Genomic DNA, 16,424 nt, shown 5'->3' with positions numbered 1-16,424 from the left:
TCTCAGTAATGGATGCTAAAGGCTGTCAAGCTAACTTAAAGGGTAAAGATGCTTGCTGCCAAACCTGATGATCTGAGTTTAAGGCCTGGGATCTCTATGATGGAAGAAGAGAAATGACTTGGCCCATTTTCCCTCTGACTTCCAAAGGCATAGACATTCACATTCACACACATGTACAAAAAATGGTAATTTTGTTGTTGTTGTTGTTAAGATTTTTGGCCCCGTAAGCCTCTCCGCCAACACAATAATCCAAATCACACCAAATCAGACCAAATTAGCAGCACCCCAGGTTTAATGGATGTCAGCACTCCCGAATGCCCCCACACACCCCAGAAAACACGGAGAGGGGAAAGGAGAACTGAAACGACCATGTGTTCATTCTCTGGAGGGCAGTTTAACTAGCCTATGAGAGTGGTCCTAACCCTCCCTGGGGAGGGGTCACCTTTTGACAGGCTTTCTGAGAGGCGGAGTTTGAAATGAAACAACTCCCAGGGAAAGGGGCTTGAAATGGAATTTTCCACTCAGAATTCCAAAATGGTTGCCAGGAGCTGGGGTGAAGCCCCCAACCAAACATTCCAGATTCTTTGGATAAAGGGGTGCCAGGGAGCCGAGGTGAAACTTTCAACCAAACATTTATTTTAAAGAATGGGGATGCCTAGCCAGGCTGTGGTGGTGCACACCTTTAAACCCAGTACTTGGGAGGCAGAGGCAGGCGGATCTCTGTAGGTTTGAGGCCAGCCTCGTCTACAAAACAACTTCCAGGACCATCAGGGTGACACAGAGAAACCCTGTTCTGGAAAAAGAAAATAAGCAAACAAAAAGAAAGAATGGAGATGCCTAATTTCAAGAAATTTTGTGGTACATATTGTGGTGGTTCTATTTTTAAATGACTTTAATCTTATGCATTATAATCTTACCACACTTGAATTACCTATATAAACCTCACATGCTAATGATTATTGTTAACACCCTATTGTTAGGAATTTTTCCTAACGCAAGCTCTCTGCCAACACAAAAATCACAATCAAGCAAAATCACAACAAGCCAAATTAAGACATATCCAGGTTTAATGGGATTCCTGCACCCTCAGGTGGCCCCCAGAGGGAACCAGGAGGCTGCAAACTCAACGGGGGGGGGGACGGGAGGGGGGACACACAGGGACGGGACACCACAGGATCCTCTTTGGGAAGTTCAATTAAATACCCTGTGGGAGTGGTCCTGACGGGAAAAACAAGACCTGGCATGCTGGGATTTGGAGTCTAGACCAATACAACTCTCAGGCCTGGGGCTGGGAGCTACACTCGCAACTTAACACCTATTAGATTTCAATTTGCTAAAACTTAGTTTCATATTTTGTCAGGTATTCACTGACAAAATCAGTTTATACCTTTTTTGTTTATTTTTCGATTTTGTTTGTTTGAGACAGTTTCTTTGTGTAACAGGCTGTCCTGGAACTCACTCTGTAGACCAGGCTGGCCTTGAACTCACAGAGATCCACCTGTCTCTGCCTCCCGAGTGCTCAGATTAAAGACATGCCCGGCAGTTTATACATTTCTTTTTGCTGTACTATACTTTTCCAATGTGGATGTCATCCACAAAGAATTAGCTGGAATTTTATTCTATGGTCTATAAATAGTTTATATAGCAATGATTTTTTTTTACTCCTTGCAAGTTGGAAAAGCTAACCTAAAAGAAAAGTTTGGAGTCATCTACAGCTTCCAGGCTGCACTCAAGTGCCCTGTGGGTCTTCTGAAATTCAAGGAGACTGTCGTGGGGATGCCCTACTGTCAATTCTTGCATTCCAACTGCAAATTCCTGTCCTTTGTGCTGCTGTGAGCTGCCCATTAACAATGAATGACACACTTATGAGGGGGCAAGACTGGGAAACAGAAGCAGTGGCAGCATGTGGTAAACCTCCATAGAGCCACGTGCTCATAAGAGCTCACCCTTAAGACATCTTCCTTTTACACCTCAAATCTTCGTTGTTTGGTAGGATGTTCCTTAATGCTTATTTTTCTGTTCAATTTTTTTAAATTTTTTTAGATTATTTTATTGTTTACTTGCGCACGCATGTGTGTGTGTGTGTGTGTGTGTGTGTGTGTGTGTGTTTGCATGTACATGCAGGTGCCTGACAAGGCCAAAAGCAGGCTTAAAGCTAAAGTTCAGTGAATAGTGAATCAGCCACGTGGATGCTGGGAACTGAACTTCAGTCCTTCCTAAGAGCAACAGTAGGCACTCTCAACCACTGAGCCATTTCTCTAGCCCCAATGGTTTTGTTTTTACTATTTAAGCCAATTTTTATTTTAATGTTTTCATAATATATGATTCATTTTTGTCTGAAATTTCAAGTTGGTAAAAAAAAAAACTTGTGATTTTTAGCCAGGTATGATGGAGTACACCCTTAAATCCCACCACTCTTGAAGCAGAGGCTGGTCTCTGAGAGTTTGGCACCAGTCTGGTCTACCTAGTAAGTTCCAAGACACCCAGGGTTGCATTGGAGACTATGTCTTAGTTAGGGTTTCTTATTGCTGTGAAGAGATGCCATGACCACACCAACTCATTTAAAGAAAACATTTAATTGGGTCTGGCTTACGGTTTCAGAGGTTCAGTCCATTAACATTATGATGGGAAGCATGGCAATGCGCAGGCAAAGGCGGTGCTAGCTACAGGTTGACCAGAAGGCAGCAGGAAACCGCCTGACTGTCACACTGAGGGAAGCTGAAGAGAAAAGGAGACCTCAAAGCTGGCCTCCAAAGTGACACACTTCCTCCAACAAGACCACACCTCCTAATAGTGCCACTCCCTTTGGGGGGACATTTTCTTTCAAACCACCACAGAGACCCTGTCTCAAAATTCAAATTGTATTTTTTCAACTGTCTTCCATGTAGATATGTAATTATAGTCCCTAATGTTGTTTATTTTCTCCTTTTTTCCTTAGTCCCAGTTGCCAAAATTTCTCAAATAAACTCAGTCAATATTAGTCAATAGTACTATGATTGTGTTTTCTCTATTTTCATTTTATCTTTCTTATGTCCTCCTTTCTGTTTTCTTGAAATTCCCTTTATTGCTTTTCTACTATAGCCATGATTTAAGTGCTTATTATACTCATTTATTTTCAATTGTCCTTGTTTTCAAGGACATATGTGAGTGTGGAAACAACCCCTGGCAGCTATAACGCCCTCTCACAGCTATCACCAGCTGCCTTTCTTACTGGGTAGTGTTTGCGTGTGTGCTGATGCCTAATTTTATTTCATTGTATTATGTCACTGTCCCCTCAAAACTTTAATTATGCAGCAAACAGATATGGCGGTGTGTGCCTGTGATTCCCACTCAGAGGCAGAAGTGTGTCAAGTTGTAGGTCAGCTTGAGTTATATAAAGAGCTTAATCTCAAGGCCAGCCTGAGTAAATATAATATGATCTAACCATCAAAAAAAGTCTTCCAGTGTTTATGACATCCTTCAATTTCATTATCGTTACAAAATTTATCTCCTGCTTATCTATGCATCACTTAATTCCTTTCTCCAGGATATTAGCTTCTTGGAAACAGGGACATTGTCTCTTCTCCACCATCACATTTTCAGTACCTAAAGCAGGGCCTGGAATATAATAGGCACCCAACAAATCATTCTTGAATGAATAAATTATGAACAATGAATGTGACGCTTCAGATTATTGGTTTTTTTTCTTAGAAATTGGAGAGATTTCATTGTTGAATGAGGCTGTTCTTGCACACACACAAGGTTTATACCAAATACACTTGTAAAAAATATCTTCTGCTGTATACAGAGTTGTTACTACTGGAGAGACTAGCCAAATTCCCTATAATTTCTGGGTTATTGGATGGTGAACTGCATTAAGCTTTTCAACAAAGATTGTAGAGATGACATTTTTCTTGGTATTCCTTCTTATCCATAGACTCCACATTCATAGATTCAACTTTGTTCAAACAGAAGGACAAAAATGTGACTCTAATGAACATATATAGATGTTTTCTAGCCACTGCTCCCTAAACTGTAATACAACACAACTATCTACATAGCTTTTACAATACTATTAAGTATTATAAGTAATCTAAAACTTAAAGTAGACAGGATCATTCACATATATTACATACACATATTTTAGATGATAGAAATTGAACACCTGAAGATTTTGATGTCTTCACAGGGACCGTGAACCTTAATGGATACCAAAGATTGGCTATATATAATGTCTTCAACTCAATATTTTGAAACTATATTGTTAATTACGTAAAAGACTATGCGTTAGGTGGAAATTTTCAAAAAGAATAAAACCTTTCTAAAATGAAAAAAGTAACTTAATAATGTGCGATTCTGACCTAAAAAAAGACTATGTGTTATTTTTCTAAGTTACATAACCATATTTATTAACATTATATATTATCGTTTCCCATTTTAGACCTTTCTATCTGAAACTACCCCATCATATAGGCCACTATTGATAAGGTGGCATCTGTTTTCTTTTCATTAGTTTCTCTTGGCACATCTTCCATTTTCTTAGCTACTACAATGTATAGATGGAATTTGGATTTTATGTTTAATACAATTTGGGTCTATCTCTTTTTAAGTGAATTTAGCCAATCCTTGCTGTGGTTCATAGGCATCACACCTGGGTAGGATATTGGTTACTCCTGTCCTTGGCAGCTTGCATAGCACCTTCTGGTACTATGGAAGCTAGTCCTTGGGGAGGAGGCTTCAGGTCAGATCTAGCTCGGATCTTATGAGTCCTGTGTCCGAAGTATGTGATGTCTCTAGCGGTAGAGGCTTAACTGTCCATCTCTGGCAGGCGAGCAAGGGCAACAGCAACAGCCTATATTAATTTGAGAGTCTCTTTAATTTCCCTGACCAAAAGCTTAAAAAGACATTTCTCCTGTTTGGTGCTGGAGTTTTATTAGATGCTCTTGGAGGAAGCACTGTCAGTCCAAGTGGCATAACTTCTTATAAGTTAGTTATATATACACATACGTTTGCTCATGTTATATCTAATTTTGGGCAAATATAAAATACATTTCCTTAAGATGTTTCCAAACAGCCATAGTGTTATTTATCCCTTGTCTCACCTCTCTTACCAGCTAAAGCACCCCTCTCTATTTTTCCCTTTTCTCCCTTCATATCTTTTATATCCTGCTATTCCTCTCTCGTCCCCCTCCTCACCACACCCCTGCATAATCCTTTTTCTAAACGTCCCTGCTTTCTTCCGTTATTCCAGATTTTATACTCATATCTGAAAATGTGGAGCTAGGAGCTTCAGATAATAGAGAACATGTAATATTTGTCTTTCTAGATCCGGGTTACCTCATTCAACACTGTCTTTTCTGATTCCATCCATTTACCTGAAATCTTCATTTCTCTTTATACCTGAATAGTATTCCATGGTGCATAGGTTGGAGGACATTTCGACTGCTTTCGTTTCCTGGGTATTGTGAATAAAAGAGCAATGCCCATTGCTGGCAAGTACCTGTGGAGTAAGACGCTACCTCATTTGGGAATATGCCAAGAAGTGGTATAGCTGGGTCACAAGGAAGATTCATTTTTAGCTTTAAAGAATTCTCCACACTGATTTCCATTGTAGCTGGACCAGTTTGCAATCCCACCAACAGTAAAGGAGGGTTCTATTTCCCCCCACAACCCCACCAACATTTGCTAGTTGTTTTGTTATTCTTAGCCATCCTGACTGAGGTAAAGATGGAATTTCAAAGTTGTTTTAATTTGCACTTCCCTGATTGCTAGGAATGATGAACATTTCTGAGGCATTTCCTGGCCATTTTTATTTCATCTGTCTTTTCTCTAGTGCGTATTTTGACATCTTGTCAAATGTCAGATGACTATAGTCACATATACTCATGTTTGGGTCTTCTGTTTTGCTTCATTGGTTTGTCTGTCTGTTCTTGTGCCAGTACCATACCCAAAGCAATTTTTAAAATGATATCCAGGGTCAGCCATGGTTGCATATACCTTTAATCTCAGCACTTGGGAGGCAGAGATTGGTGGAGCACTGAGTTCGAGGCCAACATAATCTACACAGTGAGTTCCATGACAGCCAGGGCTATGTAGAGAGACACTGTCCCAAAAAAATGACATCCAAAGGCACAGTTTTATCTGAGAGAAAATTTTTTTATATTTTCTAAAATGTTGAACTGAGCAAAAGTGAGACTGAACCATGCAAAAGCAGTACATTCTCAGTGGAAAATAGTTTTGTTAAAGAAAAACCATCAAGCAGTTGTGTGTTTTCCCAGATGGAGTCATATTTCAGGTAACCCAAAAGTCCAGGCAGTGATGGGGATATTTTCCTTCTCATTTAGAAGAGTGTTGATTAATAAAAATATGAGAATGATCAGATTCAAAAGTTACCAACCAGTTCGTGATAGCCCTCAATGAAATGATTAATATAGACAAGGATATCTGATAGATGTTTAAAGCATCAGATGCTACCCAAGAAGGAAGACCATAGCTTCACAAAAGAGGAGTTATACACTGTATTAGTCAAGATTCTCTAGAGGAATAGAAGCCAGTAGTTGTTCAGCCCATGAGGCTGGATATCTCAGCTGGTCTTCAGTATACACAGAATTCCAAAGAAGTAGGCTCTGATGCCAGTGAAGGAATGGACTTGATAGCAAGGCGAGAGCAAGGAGCCGGGGAGGGGTGGGAGAGGAGAGAGAGCTGCTTTCTTCCGTGTTTTTTATATAGGCTTTCAGCAGAAGGTGTGGTCCAGATTAAAGGGGGATCTTCCCACCTCAAAAGATCTGGATTAAAGGTATACCTTCCCACCTCAAAGATCCAAATTACAAATAGGTAAATTACAATAGGTAATGTGCCAAGTTGTAGGTTCCCAAGCCAGATGAGGGACAGTAGAGCGCTGACCATACACCGGACATCTCTCAGAGAGCACGGCAGGAGTGGGACTGCTCCCTACCCAAAGTAGGCTTGGGCCGACTCAACTCCATAGGGACAAAGGCCATGTCATGATAAAGTCCGTGAAGCTTCTTTTTGTCATGTGTCGTCTGCCCCCCCCCCGCAAAAAAAAAAAACTGGCTTCTCAGAAGTCATGTGACCAGCAGTCTGCTAATCTGACTGGTAAGCTTGGAGAGTCCCTGTCCAGGCTGCAGCACTTCCTCCGCCCACATCCTCTCCAGCTATAGAAGCTAGCCCTGCCATTTCAATAAACTAGCTGCCCCCAAAACAGTCTCCCAGGTCTCCTCGCCGAAAACCCTGCTCCCCAACTCTTCTGCAGCCTGGGGCATCCAGTGCACAACCTCTGATCCTGGCCAGAGGACCCACACCAAGTCATTTGGGTTTTAATCAATTCCAGATGTAGTAAAGCTGACAACCAAGGATAGCCATCACAATCACCAACAATGTATCACGCTGTAATTTAGCAGGGTCTAGTTTCTTTAAAAGTTTAGATTTATTAATTTGTGTTTAATAATGTTTTGCCTGAAAGTATGTGTGTGCACCACATGCATGAATAATGCTCATAGAAGTCGAGAGAGAGAGAGAGAGAGAGAGAGAGAGAGAGAGAGAGAGAGAGAGAGAGAGAGAGAATTGAAGACTGAAACTGGAGCTACTGGTGGTTGTGAGCCACTGTGTGGAAACTGGAAACAGAACCTAGGTCCTCTGCAAGAGCAACAAGTGCTGTTCTCTTTCCAACTTCTTTTTTTTTAAGATTTATTTATTTATTGTGTGTACAGCATTCCTTCCTTGTATGACCGCATGCCAGAAGGGGACGCCAGGTGGCTGTGAGCCACCATGTTTTGAACTCAGGACCTCTAGAAGAGTAGTCAGTGCTCTTAACCACTGAGCCATCTCTCTAGCCATCTCTTTCCAACTTCTGAGGGAGAACATGAGCAAGGAAGTCAGGTCCACGAGGGGTGCACCCACCCACTGTGACAGTGGAACTGATCTATTGGGAGCTCACCAAGGCCAGCGGGACTGGGACTGAATAAGCATGGGATAAAACCGGATTTTCTGAACGTGGCAGACAATGAAGGCTGATGAGAAGCCAAGGACAATGGCACTAGGTTTCGATCCTAATACATAAACTGGCTGTGTGGGAGCCTAGCCTGTTTGGATGCTCACCTTCCTGGTCCTGGATAGAAGTGGGAGGACCTTGGACTTCCCGCAGGGCAGGGAATCTGGACTGCTCATCATTCTCGAGAGGGAGGGGGAATGGGGTGGGGGGAGGGGGAGAGGGGTAGGGGAGTAGGGGTAGGGGGAGATGTGTGGGAGGAGGGGGAGGTAAATGGGAAACGGGAGCAGGCAGAATTTTTCAAAAAATAAAAAAAAATGAAAAAAAAAGACATGTTTTGAAGGCTTACTCCCTAGCTAACCTTGTCTTCAAATTGGGTTTATTGAGGTATAGCTTTCCCAAGCCTTAAAATTCATTTTAATAGTAACATTCTATGAGCTTTTGTTTTGTATATTTGATTTATAGTTTGGGGTCTTTGGTTTCTGTTTTTGAGGCATACTTTCACCATGTAGCCCATGGGCACAGCTGGTGATATTCCAGCCACAGCCTCCAGAGAGCTAGGATTATAAGCATTCACCTCCACATCTAAGTTATGCAAATACTGACAACTGTATAAAGTCATGTAACTCCTACCACAGCCAGGATACACAATAATTTAATCACCCCCACACAGTTCCTTCATGTCGTCGCATGGAGTCAATCCTATCTCCCCAACCTGGAAACTAGTGGTCTGAATTTTGATGTTTTCAAAATATCATATAAATGATGCCCGTCATTTATGACCCATGTTTCATTCGATATTATGCTTTTGAGTTGCATTCACATCAGGGACTGATTGAATAGATTAATTTGTCTTTATTATATATGTATAGATAGCAAATTTTGCCAATTCATTATCAGTTAATGGACATTTGGATCTTTTCCAGTTTTAGCCAATTACCAACAAAGCTTTAAGCATATTTGCATACAAGTCTTTGAATTCATTTATATTTTCATTTCTGGTGTGTAAATTACATAAGATTTGGATTGTTAGGCAATGAAAAGGATGTATTTAATCCTGATTTAAAAGCTGCTTTTAACGTGTCTTACAATCTTCCGTTCCCATCGGAATTATACAAGAGTTTTGCTTTATCCAATCTTATTTTGCACTGGGATTTATTATTATTGTTGAGACTGGGTCTCAAGTAACCCAAGTTGGCCTCCATCTCCTCGTGTACCTGAGGATAAGCCTGAATTTCTGAGCTTCCTGACTCCGGGTCATCGTCCTGGGTTTACAGGCAGGGACCAGCACACCCGGTGCAGGCAGCGCGGAAGGGGACAGAAGCAAGCGGGGCTCTGCAAGTGCTATCGCAGCTCAACTCCCATCCCCAGGCCCCATTCATTTAGATATTGTGCACATGGGTCCTTCATTAACTCTGCTGCTTTACAAGTACCTTACCCAAGCCTATGGTTTTGTTTTTCATTTTCTTAATAGTATCTTGAGAAGAAGATTTTAATTTGGATAAATCCAGTTTATTGGATATTCATGGCTTAGGCTCTCTGCGTCATTTGTCATTTAAGCTTTTACATTTAGGTTGGTGACACATTTTGAGTTAATTTTCATATAAGCTATGAATCAAGGCTGATTCATTTCCACATCTCTGTCCCCACCACAAATTTGTTGAAACGATTTTTCTTCTCTTGCTGCTGAGTTATCTTGATGCCTTTATTGAAAATCAGTTGACCAAATGTGTGGATCTAATTCTGTACTTTTTATTCTGGCTTATTGATCTGTATGCCTATCTCGTCCATCCTCCAAATCACATTCTTCATGCCTGTGCTTTACAATAAGTCTCAAAAGCAGATCCTGTGAGTTCTTCAATCTTGTTCTTTCCCTACATGCTTTTGGCTATTCAAGGCTATCTTAGAATGAGCCTGTCAATTTCTACCCCACAAAAAAAAAAAAGGGCCTGCTTGAATTTCATATCCCACAAATTTTCTTATGTTATGATTTTACTTATCACTCAGCTCAAACTGTTTTCAAATATCTATTTTATTTCTTCTTTGAATAGTACACTATTTAGAAATATACTTCTTGGGGCTCAAAGGTTAAGAGCACATACTGCTCTTCCAAAAGACCCAGGTTTGCTTCCCAGCACCCACCTGGCGGCTCACAGCCATCTATAACTCCAGTCCCAGGGGATCTGATGCCCTCTTCTGCCCTCTTTGTGTACCAGGTATGCATGTAGTACACAAACGTACAACAGAGGCAAAACACGCCATAGAAAACTAAAATAAAAATATACCTTTTAATTTCAAAAGATACAGTGAGTTCTAGCTTTTTGCTTAATTTCTAACTTTTTTTCATGATGGTCAGAGAATATACTCTGAGCTATTTTAATCTTTGCAGTTTGTTGAGACTTGTTTTACATTCTTTGCGCAGTCAATTTTGTAGATTCTTTTTTCATTTTTAAAATTTACTTTTAGAGTGTAGGCTTGTGTATTCATTAGTCATATTAACATGATGAATTATGCTAGTCAAGAATTTTATATTCTCACTAATTTTGTTTTATTATTTTACCAATGGTGAATTTTTATTCCCCATTATATTTAGGCAATAAATCACCATACAGCAATAATAGCGAATAAATTACATCCTCATGCAACCAGATAGATGATTAATGAACTGATAATGTTGAATGGGAAAGAGGCAGACACAAAGAGTACTTTCTGGATGAGTCTATTTAAGTAAAATTCAAAAAATAGACAAAATTTACCTATGTTTCTATAAGTCCCAACAATGACTGCACCTGGCTGGGGAAGAGGACATCTGTGTGGTGTATAGGATGCTAGTAATGTTGTCTTTCCTAGTTTGGTCTCTAGCCATACAAATGTGTTTATTTTGAGGCGAGTTATCAAGGTGTATATTTATAACTTGTGTACTTTTAGTGACGTTCTAAACGTCATTCCAGACATAGTAACACATGCCTATAATCCTAGCCCTGGGGGCTGAGGCTGGAGTTGCCCTCTGAAGCCAGAGTAAGATGGAACCGGGTTTTCTCTTCTTTCTTTCTTTCTTTCTTTCTTTCTTTCTTTCTTTCTTTCTTTCTTTCTTCCTTCCTTCCTTCCTTTCTTTCTTTCTTTCTTCCTTCCCTTTTTCCCCTTTTTTCTTTTTGCCCTATCTCAACCTATTTTAATCTACCCACCACTAGGTGTCAGCAAATCCCAGAAAGGGGTAGGCTCCTGGGTCTTTTTATTCCTGCATCTTTCCTGCATCATTCTTAGGTGTCAGCAAATCTCAGAAAGGGGTAGGCTCGTAGGTGTTTGTTTATTTCTGCCTCTTTTTGTTTATGTGGATTTTCCGAGAGTTCTACAAAGCACCTGTGTCATTTCAATCTCGGGGGAGAGGGGGATGAAATAATACCACACATAGTAAGAGAGATCCTTATCCATTTCTCATTGTCATAAAACAAAATAATATCACTCATGATCATTACCAAGTTGTCATCAGGTATCTTGACTCTATAAGCCTAGTGTCATTCCCAAAGAGAAAAACTGGTCCTCATACTTCCTGAGATTCAGTTTCTACATCTTTAAAGAGATGGCGACAGTATAATCCTTTAAAGAGTTCACTGAATGAATACTTCCATCACACATGTACAAAGGACTAGAATCCGTCCATTTAATCCCCAGCCTGCTAAAGAGGTACACAAGGAATGCAAGAGTCTCTTAAGCAAGCAGGGCAAAATGCGGTTTTCCAATAGCCCAGAGCACTTGGGAGATGGGGCGTCAAACATAACCTGAATCCGTGTGTTCAAGTGTCTTGAATGCTCATGGGGAAAATTTTGGAGTCCCTTGTTAGGTAGGAGATTTCCTCTGAGAGTGTTTATGCAATGATGGCAGAGTTAGCTTCAGAGAAACTGCCCTGGGAAATTACGGGTTAGAAGGCCTTACAGAGATCATGGTACTAGGGAGACAGCGGGTGGACTCACACATTCTCTCCAGGGAAAATCTACTCTCTGCTGCGACTAAAACAACAAGGAAGAGAATGGGGAGGGCGAGAGGACAAGAGGAAGGAGGAGGGGCAGAGGGAGACAGAGTTAAATCAGATCAATGCTATATAGCGGTCTCTGCAAATAGAAGGATTTCTGAGCTGTACGGATTGCAGGCCAAGGGTAAAGGTCTGCTCTTGGAAAAGATTCCTTAAGACACTAGCAGCATGGCCAGTTAGCAATCGAAAAATAGTGTCTTCCGGACCCAAGGGTCTGGAAGGTTCTATAATAAAATTTGGGGGAGGTGAACACAGGCTGTTTGCACTGGATGTGACTTGAGTGTGCACAAGCAGAGAAGCAGGCCACAGAGAAGCTGGCAGTGGTGGCCTGGGCTAGGAGGCTAGTCAAAGAGCTTTCAGCTACTTCTTGGTTGGTTTCTTCTATAACCAGAATGTGATGTGACCTCAATCCATAACGTTCATCAAGAAAGAAATATAGATCGGCTAATTTTCTTCCATTTCTTTGCTTTGATGACACTGCTTGAAGCTGCGAGTTAAAATGATCTTTTTAAAAATATTTTCCCAGTATCTAATAACAACATTGTAACTTAATTGAGCTAGGACGCCCCAGTCTTCTCTCTTTTTTTTTATTTAATTAAAATTTTCACCTCCTTCCCTCCTCTCATTTTCCTCCTCCTCCCCCCATTCCCTCTTCCCCTCCCTCTCCAGTCCTAAGAGCAGTCAGGGTTCCCTTCCCTGTGGAAAGTCCAAGGTCCTCCCCCCTTCATCCAGGTATAGGAAGGTGAGCATCCAAACTGGCTAGGCTCCCACCAAGCCAGAACATGAAGTAGGATCAAAACCCAGTGCCACTGTCCTTGGCTTCTCATCAGCCCTATTTGCCCACCATGTTCAGAGAGTCCGGTTTTATCCCATGCTCCATCAGTCCCAGTCCAGCTGGCCTTGGTGAGCTCCCATTAGATCAGCCCCATTGTCTCAGTGGGTGGATGCACCCCTCGCGGTCCTGACTTCCTTGCTCATGTTCTCCCTCCATCTGCTCCTCATTTGGACCTTGGGAGCTCAGTTCAGTGTTCCAGTGTGGGTCTCTGTCTCTATCTCCATCCATCGCCAGATGAAGGTTCTATGGTGATATGCAAAATATTCATCAGTATGGCTATAGTATATGGCCATTTCAGGCTCCCTCTCCTCAGCTGCCCAAGGATCTAGCTGGGGACATCTCCATGGACACCTGGGAACACCTCTAGAGTCAAGTCTCTTGCCAACCCTAAAATGGCTCCCTTAATTAAGATATATACTTCTCTACTCCCATATCCACTCCTCCTCCATCCCAACCATCCCATTCCCCCAAGCTCTCCCCATCCTCGCCTTCTCACTTTTTTCTCCCCATTTCCTCTTACCCCCATCCTATCCCCACCCCCAAGTCTAGCCATAAATAAAGGATATTTAGCCTATAATATGAGATCCTAGAGAAGCTAAATAAGAAGGTGAACCCAAAGAAAAACATAAAGTTATCCTCCTGATATTGGAAGGAAACAAGATTGCCAGGCAAAAATCGTCTTCTCTTCTTAAGAGGTAACTGAAGCTTGAGAAGGGCAATGGCACATGGGCATCTCCCCCTGTGTTTTCCCCTGAGATCCAACCCCGTCTGAGAACAGGTAGCAGGTGGAAGCATTCGGGAAGCAGAGGCAGATAGGAGTTTGAGGCAAGCCTGAAGCACCTAATGGGGATCTGTCTCAAAACAATCAGCCAGGCATGGTGGCGCACGCCTTTAATTCCAGCCCTCGGGAGGCAGAGGCAGGTGGAGTTCTGTGAGTCTGAGGCCAGCCTGGTCTACAGAAGGAGTTCCAGGACCGCACTGCAACGGAATGAAACCCTGATACATAATGAAGCAAACGTTCTGTCTGGCAGAGGACGTGACTTCAGGGTACTGATCTAACACCTGAGAGGCTTTCCAGCATTTCCAATAGCCAAATACACTTTGTAGCATCTTCCATTTTTCATTTTGGTTCTATGGATTGATTCATGCATGCTAGACAAGTACAGACTGCAGCATCATTTTCTGTTGGTCTTTTTTATTCATTTTTTAACAAACCTGATGAAGTAGCAAGTTTCCTTATGACATTTATATGAATACTTTTGTTTTTGTTGATCTTTGTTTCCCACGCACTCACACACATCCCCGACCCTCCTCTCTTCCTATTCCTGTTCCCAGACCCCACTTCTGCTTTTTTGTTGCAGGTAAACTTGGGCCTTCTTTCCTCTCCTCCTCAATTCTCCCTAGGCCCCCACCCCTTCTCTTTCCACCATCCCCTTTCTTTTTTCATGACAGACAGGCACACACACGTACATAAAAATTACAATCCAGAGAAAATAGGATTTTGTCCTTAATCTTCTTTGGGGTTGGAGGTGGCACACAGAGTTTCTCTATGTAGCCCTGGCTGGCCTGGAACTCACTACGTAGGTCAGACTGTCCTTGAACTCACAGACATCCTCCTGCCTTCACTTCCAGACTGCTGAGATTAAAGATGTGTGCCACTATGTCCAGCCCAGATGTAATAATTTCCAGCTCCATTCACTTTACTGAAAAGCATCATAATTTTGTTTTTATTTATAACTGTATAAAATTCTGCCGTGTATACATATCAACTTACATGTGATTTTTTTTCCTCATAATCCACTTTTTGTTTCTTTGTCTTTAAACCACGTGGGGGGTCTATTGTGGATTTGTGCACATGTTCCTATAGGTATCTGTGGTGGCCAGAGGACTTAGATCCTGGACCTGAACTTGCAGCTGGCTGTGGGCCAGTCACCCAGTGTGCGTGTGTGGAACTGAATTCTGATCTTCTGGGAGAGCAGTATGTGCTCTTAAATGCTAAACCATCTCTCCAGGCTCCCTTTTCTGTTTCCTGAAGCTGTCCGTGTTGATAATATCATAGAAAACACTGAGAACAGGATGCCTTAGTTCCCAGCATGGCATCTATGTATCATATTTAGTAAGTGTCGTTCCATGCCTTTTAATTCAATGTCGGGAACAAATCCTTGAAGACTAGTAACACTGAGAGTGGCAAAATTCACATACATTTCAAATGAACATAGAAAAATATGTGTTCAATCGGATCATAAAATCTACACATTTCTCCTATTCATTTAAATGCTGTCAAGCTTTATGAGCAGAATGTCTTTGTTACAAATTACAAAGGACTTTTCCGCCCAGCTTAGTCTGAAGTACCAGCTACCTTTACCTGAACAAGGTCTGCGCATGGAGAAGATCATAGCAGCTTTAAATAGAGCATTAGGTTCTGTTCAAAAAACAGATCTAAGCCCTAAGCTCCCTTCGGCACCACTAAAACTGAAGCAATACCGAGAAGATTAGCATGGCCGTCATGCATATGCAAATTTGCTATGCATTCCGTTTAAAAAAAAATTGGAACAAATTTTCACTGTGTACCCTTCACTGTCTTTGAATTCGCTATGTAGAAGCAGGCTGGCCTTGAACTCACGGAGATTCGCAGGAAGTCCTTCTGGATTAGCTTGTGAAATACAGGGTGAATCCTGACCCTATTATGAGAATGACTAGGAAACTGTATGAAAAACAAAAAGTTGTTGAAACTCAAGGAACAAGGAATAGAATCCCACTTTTCTCATCCTCTACCAACTTTCCTCTTTCGCAGAAAATACGAGACAGAACGGAAGTAAGGACCCTGTCAGGTCCAGTGACGGTGATGAAGACTCTAATAGAGCCCGAGCCTGTGAAGGGAGACCCACTTCAGGGCTGAGCAAAGATGGTGGTGACATTCAAGCAGGGAAGGTCACAGCCACAGCTGGTCTCAAGCTGGAGTAAGTGAGACTGAATTGGACACATGGATGTTCAGAATGGGGACCTCGGCAGACATTACCTAAAGAATCTACCAGAGGGTCCGGAAGAACTGCCAGGAAAGGGGCAGAAACCTCACAACACTTTCCTGTAGACGGTGCCGTGATTTCAGAGAGAACTCCCATGGCTGAATCTCTACTGCCTTCTAGTAACAGGGTCTCAGTTTGGGGGGGGGGGGGGAGGGGGACAGGAAATTTCAAGCAAGCAGTTGCAATGTTGTCCGTCCCTGAATTCTCATACACACCCAGAAGGAAGACAAAGGAACCACTGAGGAGAGCTGAGGGAGGAGAAAACAAGACCAAGGAAAGAAGAGCAGAAGTGGATATTCGGCTCCCCTGTGAAGCATCTATGCCCCAGGAATTCATGCTCACTGACTGCAGACCTACCACCTACCAAAGGGGCTGCAAAACAGCAGCTCTAACTGCAGCCGCAGATGACAGCACGGTGGGAAAATCATTCCCATCTAAACATGTCCCTAAGTATTTCCTCCCTTGGCGGCTGTCAGGTCAGAAAGGATAGAAAAGGGATGCTCCATTGCCCGGTGGATACGAGTGTTGTTGTTTGTTTGTTCTTAA

At 42.0% G+C, this 16,424-nt stretch overlaps 1 pseudogene; it reads left to right on the top strand.

The window, feature by feature from the left end:
* Window positions 1-16,424, top strand: part of LOC126493540 (lamina-associated polypeptide 2, isoforms beta/gamma-like) — a 27,982-nt pseudogene extending 11,558 nt beyond the window's left edge.

Source organism: Alexandromys fortis, unplaced genomic scaffold (assembly GCF_014885135.2).
Source record: "Alexandromys fortis isolate MF-2015 unplaced genomic scaffold, M_Fortis_MF-2015_v1.1 scaffold_324, whole genome shotgun sequence".
NCBI lineage: Eukaryota > Metazoa > Chordata > Mammalia > Rodentia > Cricetidae > Alexandromys > Alexandromys fortis.
The sequence above is the reverse complement of the archived record's forward strand: the minus strand, read 5'-3'. Positions and strand labels throughout refer to the sequence as shown.